Below are 24,165 nucleotides of genomic sequence, written 5' to 3'. Positions count from 1 at the left end.
CAAGTGATGGTTCGATTGAGGACTTAATTGAGTCTTAGATAATGATTTAAACTGTGTTTTATTTTTCACTACTCTACTCGTGTATACTGTAACACTTCTTCTTCAAGTCCCGGGCCGATTATCAAATTTATGCACAATTCCACTGCATTGTCCATCGCGCCCTCACTAGAGGGCCGGGTACGTATGTATATATATGATGATGTATTGTAATAAGGAGGTGATGGTTCTACAGATATGATTTATCGGATCCCTGATGGGGCCGACTATATTGAAAATTTGAGCATGCATGTTTTTATAAATCATAGAGTACAGGTACAGATTCCTTATATGATATTTTATCCCCTGCTTCTTTATTTCAGATATACCTCCGTGTTATATTTTACATACTCAGTATATATGTCATACTGATCCCATTTTCTCGGAGGCTGCGTTTCATGCCTGTAGGTACAGGTACAGGTTTTGGTAGTCCATCAACTTAGGATTTCGCTCAGCTTAGCTGGAAGAGGCTCCATTGTATCAGAGCCTAGTTTTTGGCACTGACCGTTGATGTATAGTATTGTTTTGTTATTCATGGGTACGACGAGGGACCTATCCCACCATATGTTATCATTAATATTGTTAGAGGTTTGCAGACATATATATGTAGGTTGTATATGTCAGTTTGGTTCAGGTGGGTCTACATGATGTATAATATATGTTATTATATTATGGCAGCCTTGTCATCTTGCGTGCCCTTTAATGCTATAATGCAAATGAAAGAGACTACAGATATACAAAAATTTTATCACCTAATAGGGCTCTGATGCATGGCGTTGTGTTGTTTATAGTTCGGTTTGACTATACTTGATTTATATGCATTGCATGTTTATAATTCGACGTGACCACAACTGATAGATATGCATACAGAGAGTCCAGGTCGGACCCCAATCGCGGCCTATGGGGTTGGGTCGTGACAAAACTAACCCAATGATCATTAACTCAAGCTCACTTCAATTTCCCTAAAAACTAAACAAAAACACATATCAAACAATGCGCTTGGAAATTTACAATTATTCTATATTTTAGCATCGTAAATGTCATCTTTTGGAGACACATTAAGTTCCCAAAAGTTCTTTGGCACCATGGGATATAATGGTACATCCACTCTCCGCATAGTAACATAGTGGGTATGGGTATTCGGTAGGAAGTTCGCATAGAACTCCCTTACCATGTGTAAGTTACATGGCTGCGGGTCTGCAAAGATGAAGCTCATGTTGAGCTCCAGTAGCCTCCTTATGATTTGCGGGAATTTTTTGGTTAGGCTTTTGTCATCAATAGGCATGTCCGGGAAGTACCGAGACTCGACATGTTTTTTATACCAATTCCATCCTGCCTTATGTACTACCTTCAGACTAAATCTACAGTTCTGAACCTATAGAATAGTAGGGGCAGGTGGAATGGAAGGCACTCCTCTGTCTCTTTTACGGCTTCCTCTGGTCGGTTCCTTTCCATGTCGATAGTTAGATGACATGATAGCCTGCACTAACACAACACACTACATAATCATCCTCAAATTTGACCTTAAAACACAAGGCAAACAACACCTAATAACCACCCCACACTTAAACATCATCAGCAAATACATCTTACCTTAAGATACTCAAACTTTCCCTATTTGAAAAATTTAGTCATACATGCATTCTCTAATTTTAGAACAAACACAATAGACCAACATATGTATTCCACCTTAAGAATCTACAAGGCCTATACCCATATCATGTTTGAATAATTCCCATTAAGTTAATATGTTATTCAAGAATTCACATAACTATTTTAAATAAGCACAGTCCCAATCAATTTCCTTATCTTCAAACATATATGCAACCCATGATTTCACAATATACTCATAATTTACTAAGCATTTCCCAATCCCACATTCTTGCTACACAAGAATTCACAACAAATGTTCGTAGACTCACAAATTCATCCATTACTTATAGTGTCCAACCTAGGGTTTTAGTTCAAAAACTTCAACCTATAACTTACCCCACAAAAATTAAGTTCATAAAAAAATCTCCCCACCCACAACATATAGAATCCAATAGCAAGCCACGAACAACAATTAATGTCAAAACTCAAAGCCCATGAGCTTATTCCTACTAAATTCATCAACCCACATCAAAGAATAGTTTAAGAATACATACCTTGATGATTTGGAGAAGATAAATGCAAAGAAGCTTTCTTGAAACCCAAAAAGCGTTGTGGATTTGATAGAGAGAAAGACTTTGAGAGTAGGTTGGGGTTTTAGCATAAATTCTTTTGAGGGAATGGGGTATAAGGGACATATTTGGGGGTTAAAAGGGGGAGAGTTTGGGTTATTTAATTTAAAATGGGTACAACCCATCTTTTTAATGAAAACATCCCGAAAACTACACAAAGTCCGCGATGCGGACTCCACTATTTCATGTGCCCATTTTTTGTAAAATCAATTTAAGCCTAAATTTTGCTGGTGCGGACTTTACTTGGACTAAAAATTTGAACTCAAATTTAGAGAAAAAAATACCTTGACCAATTATGTGCATGGTGGGAGTGGTCTGCGATGGGGATCTATCACATACTCCACTGTTTAGCAATCATTCGTCTCTTGTTTTCATTTTTTTTTCATGTATAAATTTTACTAGCCTGATTTTTTCAAGAAAACAAAATAAAATAGAAATAATCCTTAAAATAAAACTTACAACATTCAACTAACCACTCTTACACCACCTTACGGGTTGCCTCCCGTATAGCACTTTATTTATTATCGTGGCATGACTTAGCTCCTTGTCTACTCATACTCTAGCTCTATCTCTTCTTCTTCACTGTCCATATCTTTTCTGAAAAAATGTTTCACTCGTTGGCCTTTCACTATAAACGTGGTTGATTTTGTACGGTCCCATAATTCCATGGCTCCATGTGATGATATTCGCACTACTCAAAGGGTCCACTCCACTTAGATCTGAGCTTACCTGGAAATAGATGCAAATGGGAGTTAAATAGTAGTACCTTCTTTCCTAGATCGAATGTAAGAGCCATGATGTGCTTATCATGCCATCTCTTTGTCTTCTTATTATAGAGTTTGGCGCTCTCATAGGCGTGGAACATAAATTCTTTAAAATCGTCCAATTGATCCATGAGCTTCCTGCCAGCCAACTCTGGATCCAGCTTTAGCTTTTTTATAGCCTAATCGGTTTGATGTTGTAGCTCAACCTGCAGGTGACATGCCTTTCCAAACACCATATGGTACGGTGAAGTTTTGATGGGTGTCTTGTATGTGGTCCGGTAAGCCCAAAGTGCCTCATGTAGCTTGATGGCCTAATTTTTCCTAGTGTCATTCATGGTCTTCTAGAGGATTTTCTTAACCTCTCCATTAGATTTTTTGACCTGCACACTTGTCTAGGGGTGATATGATGTCGCCACTTTGTACCTGACACCAAACTTAGCTAACAGGTTCTTATCGTTTGATTAATGAAATGCCTACCTCCATCACTGATGATGGCCCTTGGAGTGCCGAACCTAGTGAAGATTTGCTTTCTGAGAAAGAGACTTACCACTTTCGAATAATTGGTTGGCAAGGCGATGGCTTCAACCCATTTAGAAACATAGTTTACTGCTACCAGGATGTACTGATTTCTATATAAACAATAACATTTGTACCTACCAGGTATGAGCGAAATTTGTCAAATGCATCGACCAGTGCAATCATCTCCTACTCTGTGACAGTGTAATTGGCTTAGGCTGAATCAAGAGTCTTGCTGGCATAGTATAGGGATTAAAAAATCATCTCCGTCCTTTACCCTAGAACAACTCCTACTGATATATCACTAGCATCTCACATGAGTTCAAACAGTAACTTCCAGTCAAGAGCTACCTGCCATGACCCGAATTAGGGCCATGATGGTGCCTACCATAATCCCCAAGTAGGCAAGCCAAACCCAACTAATGCAGAAGTCAAATCTCAATCTAATTAAATTATTAATAATATAAGAAGACGTAAACTGACAATATATATATATATATATTTAAATATACAATGACAGATTTGACTATCTAAAATATAAAATACAAGTCAGAGCAAAGTGGGAATGTAGCAAGTCTTTGAACGCCTGGAGCTCACCATAATCCAAATCTGGCTCAGCTATGGATGACCAGGAGCGCGCTGAAGGTGGATCGAATTGGGAGCTACATCAAAAAGATGCCAAAGTGTAGTATGAGTTTTAGAAAAGGGAAGGGAACTTCTCACCCTGAGTGAGGCGGGAAGATGCCAAACACGGAATACTCAGTAGGTATCATAGGCCGACCGAGCTCAGAAAGAATAAATATATAATAAGCAGTACGATGATACTAATAACAATAAGAGAGAAGCATAAACTACCAATATGGGAAAAGAGGGTACGTGAATAATCATACGGTAATCAAGTAAGTCCAACCAACCATGTAATCATATCAATAATCTCAACTAATTAAATGCCCGGGGAATGCACAATTATAACTCATAGTGAAGGCATAATATCCTCCAAAAGTATCATGAAGTGCCTGGAATAACCCTCGAGCTCATAAAATATGGGGCACCCAGAATCATACCTCGAGCTCATCAACATCAAAATAATAACTCGGAATATATATCAATTGGCCATCCGAATTTCATACCTCAATCTTATCAAATGAAATAATGTGTAGCCCAAAGTAAATAAAAGGGCCACTCGGAATCATACCTCGAGCTCATCAACTATGAATTTCCATAAATAAGGTATCATCGGTTCTTCCTTAAATCTCTCCTATTTATTCATCAACTAAAAGTCCTATTATCATCTTTTACTCTTTGTTTTAAATAGGGTTTTTAATACCAGTGAGGTAAATAAGGTAAATAGTATGTAAAAAATCATATGACACTCACCTAAGACTCTGGTGTACTGAAGGCACATCCTCGGGCCCAATATTTTAATATAATAAGCAACCAAGGCATAAGCATAAGCCAAAAATCATACAAAGTGACCAACTGAAACCATACAAGTCAACCAAGAGGCATACTAAGTTCTAATCATCTAGGAGCAAGTTCTAAGGACTTTAAACGATGCAAACAACTCAAGATATCACCTAGACTAATAATCCAACAACTAAACCCCAACTAGTAACTAACGATGATCATCGACTCCAAATTTCTCAATAGGATATCAACACTTAAATCACCACCCTAATCATGCATTACTACTCAAAATATACAGACTATAACCAAGCCAAGTCTAATAAGGGTAAGCCATAACCTACCTCAAAGTTGGAACCGCACCCAAAATGCTAAACTTTAGTCTTTCCTTTCTAGGCTACCTCCAAATGATGGAACTTTATCAAATTATCAAAGAACACATCAAAACAACGCCAACGATACCCATATTACTATAATTAAAATGGGACCAAAATTGGGTCAAAAGTCGATATTGGTACCCATGCACGAAATTGAAAATCAACTCCATCACAAGTTCTCAAATAACTCAAGTAACTTGAGCCCCAAAAACTGGCACACTCCGATCACCGGAAGAGCATCAAATGACCCCACTAATTACAAGCCCTAGAATAGTAAAAAATGCAAGTAAAAAGGGAAATTTACCTCAAAGTAAGACATTACTCCTAAATATGAATGTACCAATGAATTCCCCTAAAACATTCACACAAATTAGCCTTTTGAAACACTCAAATCGCCCAAAAATAGAGAGAAAAATGAGTCTTGAAAGTGAGGGCTCAAATCTGAAAAAGAGACCAAAAAAGGTCTCTGATGTCGCTTTAGCGAGCCCCCACTGTTCACTTAAGAGACAACCTCAAGAGGCTGGCATAACTTTAGTGACACTAGGTTTCTTAAGAGACAGTTCACTTTAGCGAAAGCTAGTCGCTTTAGCGACACCCGTCCCTGCTGCTTGGTCACTTTAGCGATTAGGAGTTGCTTTAGCGATGACACCAGGTGCCTACGGGTGAAAATTGAGCTTGCCAAGCTAAGTGTTCCGATGGGGTATTCTGAATTCATTCGGAACCCTGTGCGTGCAAATGAGATGTGCTACCTTATCAAATTTGGTGCCCCAGACTTAACGATACATTCAAAATTCCCTTATGAGATCTTTTCACAGAAAATTAGGTCTCACCCCCAAATGTTATTTTCCACAATGGGCCTTGGGATTAGACCGAAAACCTCATAAAGCAAATAAAGGGTTGTTCTAGACCAAACTCGATATTCCAAAACTAACCGTACTGTCTGAATTTTCATTTGGGCGCGATTTCTAAATATGTTGACCACGGTCAACCATTGGCTAATTTCCAAAGTCAAAAGCAACAAATGACTCCAAACTCGTATCAATTGCCTCGATACTCGTGCTAACCATGCTACTAGCCTAACTTGATCACTCTGGAGCTGATGGAACTATTAGAATTCTATTCTTAGATTGTTTACCATAACTATGACTAGAGTCATCTTTTTTAAGCTATAAAGGTTCTAAAATAGGGAAATAGAACTAAATCCATTTCAAGCATCTGAGAAATTGAATTAAAAGTCATTCTAAACCAAAATTGGAGTTTCCAAGCTAACCGTGCTGATAGAATTTTCATTCGAGCGCGTTTACTAAAAATGTTGACTAAAGTTAAACTTGGCCAAAATTTTGAAGTTAAAATACCTAATCACTCCAACTCAAAATGAAGGCTCCAAAATCAAAAACCACCTTCCTTATAGACAATAATGACCCTTCTAAAACTGATGGAACAGACAAAATTATCATCCGACATCAGAATCTTTGAGGGCTGCCTCATGTCAACTCTTTCAAGACTTAAGCTTCAAGAATGGACAAACCTTATAAAAACTCAACCGAACACTTTTGGGGAGTCCACCCATCCCAACATCACATATGAGCTATAAAGAAGCTATAGGAATGGGTAAAATGGCAAGAACACACAAAAGTATGAAAATGACCTTGGAGGTCATTACAACATTCATTGCTAAAAGGAATTTCATCCTTGAAAGTCAATGAAGAAGGGTACCTGGTTGCACAAAAAGATGAGGATATCGAGTCTGCATGTGTTTCTTGGTCTCCCAAGTAGCCTCCTCGACTGAACAATGTCACTACTAGACTTTCACCAATGGAATCTCCTTAGACCTCAACATCCTAACCTACCTATCCAAAATAGCTACAAGCTCCTCCTCAAGGGCTAAGGACTCATCAAACTGGACTGAATCCCACTAAAGTACGTGAGACTAATCTAGAATATACCGCCATAGCATAGAAACATGGAACAAAGGGTGAATACCTAAAATTGTTGGGGGCAAGGCCAACTTATAAGCTACCTGCCCTACCCATCTCAAGATCTTAAAAGGGCCAATAAACCTAGGGCTGAGCTAACCTCTTCTCTCGAATCTCATCACGTCCTTCATAGGAGACACTCTCAGGAATATCCGATTCCAACAATAAAGTCCAAAGGCTGCATTCCCCAATGCATAACCTCAAAGGCATCAAACTATCCCACTAGGGAACGATACCTCCTACCATATAATGCGTCAAAAAGTGCCATCCCAATGCTCGAATGGTAGCTATTATTATATACAAACTCTACCAAAACCAAAGACTAATCCTATTGACCTCCAAAATCAATCACACAGGCCTGTAGCATATCCACCAAGACCTAAATAGTCCTCTCTGACTGGCCATTGGTCTGGGGGTGGAAAGGTGTGCTGATCTCAATTGGGGTACCCAATTCTTTCTGTATAGACCCCTAAAAATATGAAGTGAACTAATTACCACAGTCTAAAATGATAGATACTGGCACCCTATGCAATCGAACCACCTCTAGTATGTAAATATGAGCTAACTTCTATGAAGTGTAGGTAGTCTAGATCGGTAAGAAGTGAGATGAATTGGTCAATCGATTTACGATGACCCAAATAGAATCAAAAACCCAGGAGGTATGTGGCAAACCGACTACAAAGTCCATAGCTGTCCACTTCCAATTCCACTTTTTAAATGGTAGTCGCTGGGTCAAACCACCTGGCCTCTGATACTCGAACTTAACTTGCTAATAGTTTAAGCACCTAGCCACAAAAGCTAAAATGTCTTGCTTTATCCCACTCCACCAGTAATGCTATCATAGGTCGCTATACATCTTCGCCACACCGGGAGAAATTGAATATCTGGAATAATAGGCTTTCTCCAGGATGAATCTAACTATATCTCCAACTCTAGGAACACAGATACAACCCTCAATCCTCAAAATGCCCTCTGAATATATGGTCACCTTCCTAGCCTCCCCATTGAGTATCTTATCACTAATCACCCTCAGTTGTGGTTCCTCAAACTGATTTTCCCGAATCTGATCCATCAAGGAAGACCTAGCCTCTACACAAGCAAGTACCCGGCCCAACTTAGAAATATCAAGGCAGACCATTTGTTAGCTAAGGACTGAACTATATTTGCCTTTCCCTAGTGATAGAGGATGGTAATTTCATAGTCCTTCAATAACTCCAACCATTTGACCTATCTCAAATTAAGGTCCTTCTAGCTGAATATATATACTGAAGACTACAGTAGTCTGTTCAGATCTCACAATGGGATCCATACAAGTATGCCTCCAAATCTTCAATGCAAAGACTAATGTCGCCAACTTTAGACCATGTGTGGGGTAGTTACGCTCATGTATCTTTAATTTCCTGGAAGCATATGCAATAACCCTACCCTACTACATCAGAACACAACCCAAGCCAACACCTAAGCCTCACAGTACACTATAAATCCCTAGCCCTCAACAAGAAGAGTAAGAATTGGAGTTGAAGTCAACAAGGCCGTAAACTTTAGGAAGATCGACTCACACTCGTCAGACCACTTGAAAGGAACATTCTTCTGAGTCAGTCTGGTCAAAAGCACTGCAATAGAAGAGAAACCCCTACAACTATCTATAATACCCTACCAATCTGATGAAACTGCAGACCTCAATAGGAAAAGTGGGCCTAGCCTAATTACGAACTACCTTTATATTTGTCGGATCTAGCATAATCCCAACTGTTAAGCCCTGAGGAAGAAATTACACCACAAAATACATGACTAACTGTAGTTGTCCACACAACCAGAGGAATACTAGGCATACACAAAGTAACGGTCTTGGAGAAGCAATCCAAATTTGTATGATGGGTAGAAAACCAATCCATGTCTAGAATTAAGTAAAAGTCTACCATATCTATCACAATCAGGTACGGTCTCGCATCATACCCCATGATAGTTATCACACAGGATTGATACACTCGATCTACTACTAAGGAATCACCTATAATGGTAGCTACACATATAGGTACATGTAATGGTTCACATAAAAAATCTTATCGAGTAGCATAAAGAGCAGACACATATGAGTAAGTGGACCTCAAATGAAATAAAACATAAGCAAGCTGACGAGAGACAGAGATCATACCTTTGATAACGGCATTCGACGTCTCTACTTTTGGCCTACCCGGAAAAGCCTACATATGACTTCGTCCACCTCTACCACCTGTCCAGCCTACCTGGGGACCACCCCTAGTATAATGAGACTCACCTCTACCACCCTGCACACTCTCTCTAGGTGGCTGAATGGGGCCCTAGAGGCTTGAACCTGCTGACCATGTAGACCTTTGGACTATGGGATCTGCGATGGCTGATAGTAGGACACCCTCTAGCAAAGTGTCCTATCACACCACACGCATATCATGACCCTCTAAATGAACCTCTTTATGGAATGTGAAAGAAGTGAAACAATTCTTACCTGTAGCCTCCCAATTATATATGTGGTGCACTTCACTCATAAGAAGGACTATACTAGACTCGACTTTATAGGCACCCTAGGGCTCTTGAACTCTGTGCTCTTATACCAAGTTTTTATGCATTGAGCCTATATTCCATAAGTGTCTAGCACTCAAAAACCATTGTTGGTCCCAAGCGAATCACTTAGCCTGGCTAAATCACTCAACAAAAGTCTCAAACTCTTCAAGGAGTAACATCAAGTGGGCAATTACATGCTTCATCATCAAACTCTTAATAAGTTTACTCATTTAAAATATAAGTCAAATATCATAAATTAAACATTGAACATCATAATTTTGGTACAAGTGAGGAGTCACCCGAATCAACGACACAGTTATGGGGTTTGACTTTCCTCTACTCTTACCAAAATCAGTGCTCAATACTATTCCAAAAATATCATTATGCTCATATATATATATCTATATATGTCAAGAGAGTGGAATACTTAAAATATATCTCATCTAGTCTCATTAGACTTTCTCATCAATTTACATCATCTTTTCTCATCATTATCTCTTGTCCTAATTACAGGTAACATTCATCTCAATCGTTCTTTTGAAACATGCATCAATTTCTCAAAATATGATATTCAAAATGTATTATAACTCACGCTTAAAAATAGACATCAAAAGACTCTCTCATCTCAGCATTATACTCAACTCATCATTTCTCATTAAAATAGACATGATTTTAACTTAATAAATATATAAAACACAATAATTTGACTTCTCAATTCAATGTCAAAATAGATATTTAAAAACTCAATTCAAGAAACTCATCAAGATATATTTGAATATACATAAGAACACAATGAAATTTATATAGATAACTCAAGAGTTTATATTATTGGAATTAAAACTCTATCTTTAAACATGGCTAAACCATATAGAGCTGTAAGGAATGAGGGAAAACATAGTCCAATGTTATGATAGCCTTACATACTTAGAACAAAGATTTGTTACGTGACAATTAAAGATTAAACTTGAAATCCTTGAACCTAGGTTCTCATCCTCTCTTTAGTTCTTGATCTCAAAGATTTTAGGTGTTTGATGAGGGAAAAACCCCATTGGGTATTGATAAGGGACAGATTTTGGTCCCAAAACATGGTGTGTTAAGTTGGGAAAAGTAGAGAAAAGACCAAAACACCCCTCATTAATACAAATGTCACACAAAAATCACTACCCAGGTCTGTGTCATGGATTTGGTCCCCAAATTTATTTTTTGCAAATTTTCTTCTCTATTATGGGGAGACATCGCGCACTCTACTATCTCAATATTTTACCTAGACAAAACATACATGCATAAGTCTGCGATGCGGACTGGCTCCCTAGTTCTATTTTTTGTAAATTTTCTCTTGGTTCTTAGAATAATCTAAGCTAGAATGGTCCTGAGTGTTACACTAGGCGTTGTCACCCTCCAGTTTGTTGGTTTGAGTCTAAAGAGACTAGGATGCATGGTATAGACTCCCTTCAGAAGGCCTTAGATCAGGTGAGGGTAATTTAGAATAGGGTCAAGGCAGCCTAGAGTAGATATTAGAGTTATGCAGATCACAAGCATTGGTCGTTAAGATTTATAGTTGTTGATTAAGTATTTCTTCGAGTTTTGCTCATGAAGAGAATAATCAGATTTGGGAGGTGGGGCAAGCTTATCCTTAGGTACATAGGGCTATTTGAGATTTTGAAAGACAGTTGGAGATGTTGCCTATGAGTTAGCCCTACCTCTAGCACTATCAGATATCCACCAAGTTTTTCATATTTCAATGTTGCATCGATATGTTCTAGATGAGTCTCATATGCTCCAGTATGATTCAATTAAGTTGGATAATCATTTGACCATTATAGAGGAGTCAGTTGCCATTCTAGCTAGAGATGTCAAGCAGTTGAGTTCAAGAGCCATTCCTATTGGTAAGGTCTGTTGGAGGCACCTTCTAGTCAAGGAGGCTACCTGGGAGACCGAGTAGAAGATGCAAGAGAAGTTCCCCAGTTTATTTGAGCCTTCAGGTACTTCTTGACTCTTACTTTCACAGACGAAAATCCTTTATAGTAGCAGATGTTGTAATGATCCTCCAGGTCATTTTTGGAGAACATAAACGCTCTCAACTTAAAAGTGTTACTTCTCCTCAAGAAATAACACAACATAAAACCAAACGACATGCAGATACAAGTAACTTATAGGAAATATATAGAATTCCTACAACATAAACCACATACCCAAATTTACTAATGCAATGCGCTCATGCTCTAACCAACTCGCAAGGAGTACTTCACAACATCTTACTATTGATAGCTAACCAAATCAATGAAAACAGTCATGTACTAGTCAATATAGTAATGAAATAACATAATCACAATGCCCTCACCACTAAGAAGTCTCTCACACAATGTACAAATGACAAACAGAGACTGGAACAAAAATACTCGCACTCTCAAAAGAAGTTCAAACAATGCAAAAGTACAAATCATAGGCTCTCCCTTATTTGTAACACTTCAACTCTTGAATAACCTTTTTAGGATCACAATAGGACTTTTTAGGATTGTAACGTAGGCTTGAGCTCAAGTAAGATGCACTTATGATAAAAGTGACTACTTTGCCCCTCCAGATGCTACTTTGGCTTAGCTATTTGTTTTCAACCCCTCAAATTCTTTGTTCCCTTATTTACTCATTCTTTCTTCTCGAGAGTGGTTTCTTCTTTTATTCAATCTTATATTTTTTTTCTTTATAACTCATTTTTGACTTGTTTTATCTTTCACTTGCAGGCACAACCCATGCTTTTTTTTTCTTCTCATTCCACCATTCCTTTCTTATCCTAACCTTTATTCTTCTCTTTTTAGTAGCCAAACTCAACTTAGGATTTTGACCTGAGTTGAATTACATAATCTCTTAGGAGGGACCAGGGCCAAGATAAAGGTTCACTAACTTATTATCCTTATAGTGGTCACCCTCAACTTAGGCTTTTAGCCTGAATTGAGGTAGACATTGTCCTTGGAGGGAGCAGGTCCAAAATAAAGGTTCGCAAATAAAAAGGGAAGGTGAATTGTGGTATGTCAAAGAAAAGGTCTATTTAGGATCAAATTTTTGGTTCAAAGGGCATATTGTCATTTGGTCGGTCAATTTTAGGCTAAGTGATTGATATCAATAAAGGCCTATGATCCTGTCCTAATCTAGCCATCCAATTGTTTCAGTAAGACTAACCAGGCATGTTCTATCGCTTATAAATGCTCAATCAAACCACATAAATTTAGCACACGAATGACACTGATGTTATGCTATTTAGTACTACTCAACATAGTCATAACCAACATTTGACTAAAAAAACACTATGTACAATATTACAAATATACCAAAAAATTAGTAATCACATTTTAGATGCTATCACACAATCATTCAAAAAAAATTATAGGGCCAATTTTTCCCTTTTACGGGCTATTACAAACTCCTATAGACACTTGTATTCACACAAACAACCTAAACATGTTAGTTCTACTAGATTATACACCTTCAGAGAAAATAAACATGGCAAGAAAGACTCCAAAAGGGTTAGGATGCCCCACTCCCCATCAAAATTTGTGCATTGTCCCCAATGCACTTAAAGACTCCAAAATATAAAACAAGGGAAGTGATCATACCTGTGATGCCCTAAGCATCAGTAGTAGGTTACCTAACTACTCAGAATTCATCAAGTATCCACATGGGTTGCCTCCCATGAAGCGCCTGATTTAATGTCGCGGCACGACCTCCTCGAAATGCACTATTTCTACATTCTTGGATTTTGAGCAGTGTCACTAGGCAGTGCACCATTCTTTTTTTGATTCACCGTGGCTGAAAATTACCCCATTTGTTGCTCCAATAACTTGACAAAGGTTGAGTGTGACTCTACCACTTGGTTCAATTTGGACATGTCATCCTTTAGCTCCTTAACACAAGCTTCTGTAGATTCTGTCTCCTGCAGCACTTTAGTCATTATCTCTTCCATCTTAGAGTTACCATTATTGTTTCTGACTCGATCTCTATTCATAGGTGTACATACACCCCACTTATTTCATTCTTGAAGTTGTCTTTGTTCTGCCAATTATTTTGATCATGAGATTTGGTCCATTCATAGTAGTTATCGCTTTGAAAGTACAACTTTGTTTTCTAAGGTATGTTTGAAAAACCCCTGGCTATTCAAAAACATGGCTTCTTCCTCATAATCAAAATCTGGTTCATCATATTGATTTCCACTATCCACAACTTTTACCTTATCCAACCCTCTACCTAACAAGCATTTGGTCAACAAATGCATCTGTGTCCTCATGTGAGACATGCCTTGATCACGCTCCTCATCCTTTTACCTTTGCTCTGCTGAAATTTCAAATAGAAATCCAAAACCTCCCATATCATTATCTCTAGTATACCAGGATCTGTTATTCTTTGTGAGCTGATCCAAAATTATTGTGACTTCCTGAAATGTGTTGGCCATGAATGAACCACCACAAGCCATACCTATGACTAGCTTGGTCACAAAGTTGAAAGACCTGTAGAATACCTCCTTCAAGTGTTCATCATTCAAGTTGTGATTTGGATACTACTCTAACTTCTGCCTGAATCACTCCCAAGTCTCATGCACTACTTCAGTAGGTATCTGCTTGTGTGAACCAATCTCATCCTTGATTTGTAGCTTCTTGGATAGTGAGAAAAACCTCTCTATAAATACTTCTCTCTAGGTTATGATAGAGTCATGTGGAAGATCATTCAACCATTTTAATGCCTCTCCATACAGAGATAATGGAAACAGATACATTCGTATGACTGATTGGCTAACCCCAAGGATTTTAGATGACTTGTAAGTGGAGATAAAATTGATCACCTATTTGTTGGCATCATCACTTGTTGCTCCGCTAAATATTCCTTTTAAGTTCAATATTTGCAGGATGGTACTACTGATAGTGAATTTTATGCCCTGAGGTAGTGGTGGGAGGAAAATAGCTCCAGTAGCTCCTGCACTATCTATATCAGCATCATCATCAACTAGAAACAAGTTCACAGGACACTGATCTCTACCCCTCAATACATCATTGAGTTCATCTCTTTTGCCAGCATCATCCCTGATTTGATTTTCAGCAAACTTCATCATTCTTTGTGCCTCACGCTCTTGCGTATTTATATTTTGAATTGACGTTTATAGTTCAGGATTGTAGGGAAGTAGCGGTTCACTCTTACTATGGAAGTTTGGTATACACAATCTTTTCCCTTCAAAAACACAATCAAGAAACAAAATATAAAATTAAGAAATAGAACTACAAACTGAATTAGCAACTAATAGAATATTTCAAAGCTATATTCCTCGACAATGGTACCATTTTTGATAACGTTCAATTATACTTCTCGAAAGAAATATAGACAATCGTTAACAGTCTATTTACCCAACTAAAAATTATGGTCAATCTCATAGGGAATAGGTTGAAATAATTCTTTTAGCGATCACTATTCAGTTGTAATTGCTACTTCCCAAAAATAATAATGCATAAGGTAAAAGTGGGGGTTTTGTGTTGATTTAAGAATAAGTAAAAATGTAGTAAGAAGTAGACAAGAGTTAGTTTTTATACAATATGAAGACTAGGCTAGCGTTATGATACCCATGACTTATAACCTAATAGACAACTCATATTCATGATATCGATCAATGTATTGCATGTAAAGTCTAGTGAGTTAGGTAATATCTAATTCACCTCGCGGTCTTTCTTAGACGTATCTCATTCATCTCCTCCTGATATCAGAATGTAAGCTTTACTAACCCTCACCCTAGATCTCAGTGTACTATCTCCTCCCGATCTCAAGTAATTTAGATGAAGTTTTGTTCCTCTAAATTTTTGCCGTGATAATCTTTTTCTAATCACTACCTCCCTTCCGGGCAAGCATTGAATACGAGAAAGTTCTTAATAAGTGTACTCACTATGATAGACTTTTGAAAGAAGAAAATCAAAATACATGCAAAAATAAATCACAAAAATCAATCATATGTTTGCCTACCTAGTTATGTCGTCATGGTTCCTACAGCCCTAGTTGTGGGATTACCTTGTATAATTATAAGTAAAGCAACAAGAATTTGTGTTAATTCATGAAATAATACTTACAAAGATATAGAAAATCAATACATGAATCAAGCGATGTAAACAAGAAATTGAAACTTGATTTAAGTCTTCAAAGATAGCCAAGAAACACAAGCTATCGTGTGCTTTCTTTTGCTATTGCCCAGCGGGATTTAATCTAGGAATCAAAGCTCAAAAAATAGAGTTTAGGTCATTTAATGTAGCCTAAAAATACTATGAAGAGCATGCCCTAAAAATATTACTAAGGTGGGTATTTATAGAAGTTAAAAACTACTCCAAATGAACTAGGAAACTAAAATTGCAAGACTTGGTTGACCAGTGGACGACACCCACCACGACTAGTAGTGAGAGCCACAGCTCATGGTGGTGCCTCGTGGTACTTTCCTTTGAAATTGGTGGCTGGTCACCCCACCACAGAACCCACCATGGCCAGTGGTGAGCACCATGGCTTGTGGTGGTGCCTCTTGGTCTATGGCTTAGCCAAATTATTGGTTGCCTTCCTAGAAGGCTCACTTCACGACTAGAGGGCCCTCTTCAGTGATGTGCACCATGGTCCTTAAAGGGTCTTATGGTGTGCATATTTGATCAAAATGGGGTGCTTTAGCTCCAAATATCCGGTAAAAGGTTCTTCAAGCCATGGTGAAGTTCGTTTTTTGCTTTCTCCTTTCAAGTTGTCCTAAAACCTCAAAAAAATCAAGTACTTGAACACCTCTTGTACAATGCCACCTTAGTTGTGGCATTATCCTGTTTGTCCTTAACATCCACCACAAAATATGATTTCGAACTATTACATACAAAAACACTTCCATCATCTGAGTCAACCAAACGCACACCTAAATGTGCTAATTTATAGACCTCTTTAACCAACTCCCTCTTACCTTCCTCAACACATGCAACACTATCCATAGATAATCGACTAAGAGCATCGTCTACAATATTTATCCTACCCGGATGGTATAATACACTCATGTAATAGTCTTTTAGGATTTCAAGCTGCCTCTTTTGCCTAAGGTTCAAGTCCCTTTGGCTAAACACATATTGCAAGATTTTGTAGACGGTAAACACATCAACATGCCCCTCATAAAGATAATGGCGCTAAATTTTCACAGCAAACACAATCGCCACAAGTTCAAGATCATGGGTTAGATAGTTCCTCTCATGCACTTTAAGTTGCCTAGAAGCATATGCTATAACCTTACCATGTTGCATCAAAACACAACCCAAATCAATCCGTGAGGCATCACAATAAACAACAAACCCATCTGAACCTTCAGGAAATGTCAAAATAGGAGCCGACGTAAGATGATCCTTTAATATTTGGAAACTCTTCTCACACACATCCAAACATTGAAATTTCACCTTCTTTTGGGTCAAGTTAGTTAAAAGTGAGGCAATAGAAGAAAACTCAACAAACCTTCTATAGTATCCATATAAGCCCAAAAAGCTTCTAATATCTGAAGGGGATAATGGTCTAGGCCAATTCTTCACCGCCTCTATTTTCTTTGGATCTACCTTAATCCCATCACCGGTGTTGTATACCTGGACTAAGTATCGGGCAATATTTCCATGTGTTATTTATTGTTTATGTATATTGATTCGGGTTATAATAATTTATTTATTTATGTTATTTATGCTTGCTTAGATATTAATTTTAATTTTTTTTAACTTAATTAGACCCCCTAAAGATAAACCAATTCATGTTAGTCTACCAATTAAATGATTTTCTAGCTTTACTTAGTCATTTGATAAACTTTTTTTTTTACTTTTTTTTATATACACATGTATATTATTTTCAAATGTTTAAGTTAGCAAAGGAGACAGCTCAAAAAACTTGACTGATGAATATAGGGTTACTCATTCTAAAGATGAGGAAGATCCTAACCAATGGGAGGAAACACAACAAGAGACCAATTGGAAGCATTTAGATCCACCATGGCAGCTGTATTGCAGAAGAAAAGTCAGCAGGTCAAGGAGAAGAATGATCCATCCTAAAGAAGTAAGCAAGCTAAGCAGAAGAATAAACACAGTACCATCGGTAATTCTGATAATGTTGTTGTAACAAGCATCATCAACACTAGGTCCAAATCTCAGAAACCTTGATGATTAGTATAATTTGCTGAAATGCAAGGAGTATTCATACTCAAGGTGCCCTTGACAGATTACAAAGGCTGAAAGAATACCATAAGCTATCTATGATTGCAGTGCTGGAACCTTTCTCCAACAAATCTCAACTCCATTTTCATAGAATTCAGTTAGGTATGGATAATGCCATGTCCAACTTCAACAACAAAATATGGTTATTCTGGAATCAAGACTGTGTGTGCCACCTTGTGGATCAGGATGAACAACAGCTTACTTGTTAGATCAGTCATGCAGCTTGGCCTAACCACTATCTCATTACTTTTTCATATACTAAGTGCAAAGATTATATGAGAAGAGATATATGGGACAAGATGCTTCAATTCTCTAGTATGGAGGAACCTTGTGCACCATTGGAGACTTTAATATAATTACTGATGTTGAAGAGAAGATGAGGGGCCAACCTTACAATATGAACAAGAGCTTTGAATTCATTAGTGTCATAGAAGCTTGTGGACTAATCTTGGATACCATGGACAGCAATTCACATGGTATAATAATAGAGATCAAGAGGCTAGAATATGGAAGAGGCTTGACTAGGCTATGGTCAATGATGCTTGGTTGGAGTCCATGCATGTGACTACTCTTAATCACTTGGCTTCTACTAGATCAGATCACTGTCCTCTTCTGCTGGAATGTATTGAAAAGCAAAGTAATATTATCAAGTATTTCAAATTCTTGAACTGTTGGATAGACAATGACAACTTCCTTGCCATTGTTAAAGCTTGTTGGGAAAGACCTATAGATGGAAATACTATGCGAACCTTTCCTCAAAAACTGAAAAGAGTTTCTAATACTTTTAGCAATTGGTCCAGAAATCAGTATGGTGATATATTTGATTTAGTTAAACAATTTGAGGAACAATTGAGACAAGCTGAAGAGAATATCATCAATGACAACTCTGAAGAGAATAGGGCCAAGTTAAATCAGATAAATGCCCATTATATCAGATATTTAAAGGTGGAGCAGGCTATTTTGAAATAAAAAATACAGCAGCATTGGTTTAAATATGGGGATGCTAACACCAAGTATTTCCATGCCATTATCAGAGGGACAAGAAGGAGATTATTTATCCATCAGATAAGTGATGAACATGGTAACTCAATTCAGGGTGATGACAATATTGCAAAAGCAGCCTATGCATACTTTGAGAACATCTTTACCGCTGAGGAGAAACAAATCAATAAAGATGTGCTTAAATGTATCCCCAGGTTGGTTGATGATTAGCAGAATGAGATGCTATACTCATTGCCTACCAAAGATGAATTGAAAAAAGTAGTATTTTCTATGAATCCTGCTTCAGCTGCAGGGCCAGATGGCATGAGTGGCAAGTTCTTCCACTCATGCTGGGATATAATTTATGATGATCTGTTGAAGTTAGTTCATTATTTATTCAATGGTCACTACATCCCTAGGTATATATCACATGCATGTTTGGTTCTACTTCCTAAGGTTGGACAGCCCAACAAACTTTCAGATTACAGGCCTATCTCCCTTAGTAACTTCACTAACAAGGTTATATCCAAACTCTTTTGCCTCAGACTTGCTCTTATTCTACCTCAACTCATCTCTGATAATCAATTAGGATTTGTTAAAGGCAGGAGTATATCTGAAAACATAATGTTGGCCCAGAAAATTATTCACAGTATTAAGAGGCCCAAGGTTGGGGACAATGTAGTGATCAAGCTGGATATGGCCAAGGCCTATGATAGGGTTTCTTGGTCATTCATTTGTGTGGTCATGAGGAGGATGGGATTTGGAAAAGTCTTTATTGATATGATCTGGAGGATCATGTCAAACAACTAGTACTCAGTGATCATTAATGATGCAAGACATGATTTTTTCCATTCTACAAGAGGTCTCAAACAAGGAGACCCCTTATCACCTGCCTTATTCATTATAGGAGCTGAAGTTCTTTCCAGGCTGCTGAATAATCTTCACCAACATTACCTATATACTGGTTTCCAAATGGAAAGAAAGGGTCCTCAAGTGAACCACTTGAGATTTGCAGATAATGTGATTATCTTCATATCTACCAATAACTTTTCTCTAACACTTATTACCAAGACTCTACAGGTGTATGAAAATAATTCTGGCCAGCTTATTAACAAGGACAAAAGTCAGTTCCTGATTCCTATGAACACTCCTGCAGAAGTTATTGATAGAACCAACAGTATCACAGGTTTTAAGTGTACACATGGTCCCATTACTTACCTGGGATGTCCACTCTACATTGGAGGACAGAGAATCATATACTATACAAGTATGGTGTCCAAAGTTCTAAGCAAAATCAGAGGTTGGCAGACTAAAGTATTGAGCTATGGAGGTAGAGCAATATTGGTAAAGTCAGTATTGCAATCACTACCAATCCATTTGTTGTCTGCAATCAGACCTACTACTACCACTATAAAGCAGATCAAGGCCCTTATTGCAGACTTCTTCTAGGGATGGGATAAAGAGAAGAAAAAATACCATTGGGCATCCTGGGAGACTCTCAACTATCCTATTGAGGAAGGGGGAATTGGCATGAAAAATATACAAGAGGTGTGCTTAGCTTTGCAATACAAATAGTGGTGGACCGTCAGGTCCAAGAAGACTTTATGTGGAGAATTTTTGAAGGCTAAGTACTGCCAAAGGGCACACCCAGTGATCAAAAAATGGGACACAAGTCAGTCTATTATATGGAAACACATGATGGCAAATAAAATTCATATTGAGCCACATATACATTGGCACATCAACTCAAGTACCTGCAGTTTTTGGTGGGATGATTGGCTGGGTATTGGCACACTAGCTAATCACAATAACTATCTTCCAAGACTAAACAATAGTACAGTCTCTGAATTCCTTGAGAATGGGGAGTAGAATGTGCAAAAAATCAGACAACAAGCCCCTCTCCAGCTGGTGCAGCAGATCCTTAACACAGTAATTATGTACAAACCTCACATACCTGATCAAGCTTGCTGGAAATTGAATTCTCATGGTGGTTTTACTTGTAAATCTGCTTGGGAACAAATTAGAAAAAATAAGCCTAAGACCTTAACTGGTGGCAGCACTTGGCACATCAATATTCCCTTCAAAGTTTCTTTTCTACTATGGAGAGCCCTCAGATATAAGCTTCCAATCAATGATAAAATTGTCTAATTTGGAGCAGCACCAGCAGCATGTTCTTGCTCTTACAGGCCTGGATTGAACAATGTAGATCATATATTTTCTTCTGAAAATTTTGCCAAGCATATTTGGCAACAATTCTCCAGTTCCTCGGGGATCCTACAAGGGACCTGCCCTTTGAGATGCATCTTGATAAAGTGGTGGACTACCAAGTCCAATAATGATGCTCATAATCTCATGTTGCAGGCCACTCCTATCTTTGTTTGTTGGCATATATGGAAGAATAGATGTGCAAGTAAATATGAAGGAAAGAAATCTAGTGTTACTAGAGTTAAGTTCTCCATAGTCAAAGATATCTACATGCTAATAAGCAATGCTTACCCTTACATTAAGTGGCCACAGAGCTGGAAGGAGCTGGTTACTATGGTAGAGAACCGCCAACATGACATGAGAGTGACCAAAGTTATGTAGATCAGACCTCCACCTTCCACAGTAAAGTTGAATACTGATGAGAGTGCATTAGACAACCCTGGGAAAATTGGAGCAGGAGGAATATTAAGAGACTACAATGGTAACTTAATATATGCCTTTACAACTCTATTGGGACTGAGTACTAACAACCAAGCAGAAGTGCAGGCAGTAATTATTGGCATCACTTGGTTTCTCCAACATGGCTATAGTAGAGTGATATTGGAGGTTGATTTAGAATTATTGACTAAGTAGCTGAAACAAAACCTCAAACTACCGTGGAGCATTCACAGATATGTTGCAAAATTGCAGTCTTTGGTCCAGCATTTAGACTTCTTTCATTGCAAATATATATTCAAAGAAGCAAACCATCCTGCAGATACCTTATCTAAATGCAGCCACATGTTCAATTATACACAGCACTTCCACAACTTCCAGCAGCTACCACATGAAACAAAGGGCTACATCAAGATGGACAAGCTAGAAATGGCAAGTTTCAGAAGGAAAAGACTAAAAAGAATTAAACAACCTCCTTGACTGATCTCCCTTACACTGTGCAATAGACTTTCTATGTATAATTTAGTTTACTCTTTCTTATTCAACCTAGTTATTTCTTACTGTAAGGGGAGAGTCTCCCTTGTTTATTACTTTCATAGAACAACCAACTTACATTTAGATGTAAGAGCTAGAGTAGTGGTGTCTGCTTTGCTTTTTCTCTGTAGGTACAAGGCTGCATTGCTGTTAGTTGAGATCAGCAATTCATTATGCCCTTGGAGAAGCAGTAACATGGTGCATCAGTTGACAACTTGGAGATGGCCTTGGAGATGCAAGAATGATGCAGAGCTACAGCACTTGAACTAGCAATTGGAATTATCTTCTTTTTGTTTAATTGTGCAGGTACTCTACACAGCAGCAGCTTCCAAGAGCAGGATCTTCAATATCAACACCCTATAATAACCTGTAGAACTGCAACAAGAAGCCAAACTTGCACCACACCATCCAACACCTGGAGTTTTCTTCAATAGCCACCAATAAATAGTAGAGTTGTAGCACTACAATGCAGACTGGCTACACCTTAACAAATAATTGGAGTTTTTTTGGAGTTAATTTTCAGAATTCACAATAGGAAATATTCCACAACATTCTGAAACAATAGGAACTTCAGTGCTATAGCCTACAACAACAACCAAAAGAGTTTTTATCTTTGGTTTCAATTGTGTGGCTTTTGTGCAGATCTGTAGATGCCAACAGCAGAAATCCCCATCATGCTATAACTTCCAGCAACTTACAACAACATACAACAACAACTTTCAACAATGTCCAGAGCTACATAGCTATAGTACCCTTCTTAATCTTCATCTTGATATCCATCATCTCACACACCCCTTTGAGTTGCAGTAACCATTTCAGCCTATGCATGATGCACTCTCATTTCATGGACAGACTCGGTATGACAAGACTAAGAAGGACAAAGATGAAAAGAACTTTCTCGATCCATGCGAAATAGAAGTTTCATATACTTATTCTTCTTCATTTTAGCTATGTATGTGATGTAGCTTACTTGAATAGGACTTAGTGTAGGTTACTTTCTTGTATTCACATGGAAGGGGAGAGTCTCCCTCATTTACGTTTTTCTTAGTCACAGTGTATCGAGAGGATTCCTCTCATAGGTTTATCGCTTTTCTACTTATTAGATAACACTTTTTTGTATCGGGGATGAGTTAGCCGACCTTAGTAGGTTAGTCAGCTTATCAGCCAACTTAAGTTTGGAGGTAAGGTTTTATGTCCCCCTCCTTGTATTTTTATCTTTAATGTATAATAAGTCTTGGGGTGCTGCTTAACCCTGGCTGTGCACAAGAGGTGAGAGCCTCGTGTAAGGTCTATTCCCACTAAAAAAAATGTTCAAGTTTGATCATTTTTCAAAAAATAAATAAATAAATAAATAAATAAAATAAGTTTAGTCTTCTATTCCTTTTAAATTAATATTTTCAAAAGTTAGTCAAATAATTTTTCAAATCGTCGGATAACCGCGTGTTAGCGGCCACTTGAAATGCTTAACACCTTCTCAAAGTGGAAATAAGAACCTCAAACCTTTTTCTCTGAATTTATAAAACTTAAATCTGTTAGGGTCTTTTAAATTAAGTTTTCTTAATTTCTTTAAAAAATTAAGTGGTGATTCTTCTTTTACTAAAATTGATTTTTTCTTTATAAAGTTGAAATTAATTTTAAACCATCTTTTTTTGACATAACAGAAATGGCGACTCCGCTAGGGAATTTAATAGGTTCTAACCATTAGATTTGATTGTTTATTTGACTAACTGTTTGGGTTTGTAATAATTAGTAATTCTTGCTTTCTTTAATTGCAAAATTATGTGTTTTATTTACATATTAAACTATCATTTGCATTTAATGGCATCTTCCTATTGAATGTATAGTATATTAAAGAACAATTTTGCGGAACCATAGTCGGGATTTTTATATTTGACCCTTTTTTGGAATGACCGACAATTTATTGATACTCCATGTGTTCAATGGTTGTC

This window comes from Solanum dulcamara, chromosome 8, assembly GCF_947179165.1.
Source record: "Solanum dulcamara chromosome 8, daSolDulc1.2, whole genome shotgun sequence".
Taxonomy (NCBI): Eukaryota; Viridiplantae; Streptophyta; class Magnoliopsida; order Solanales; family Solanaceae; genus Solanum; species Solanum dulcamara.
Note: the sequence above shows the minus strand (reverse complement) of the source record.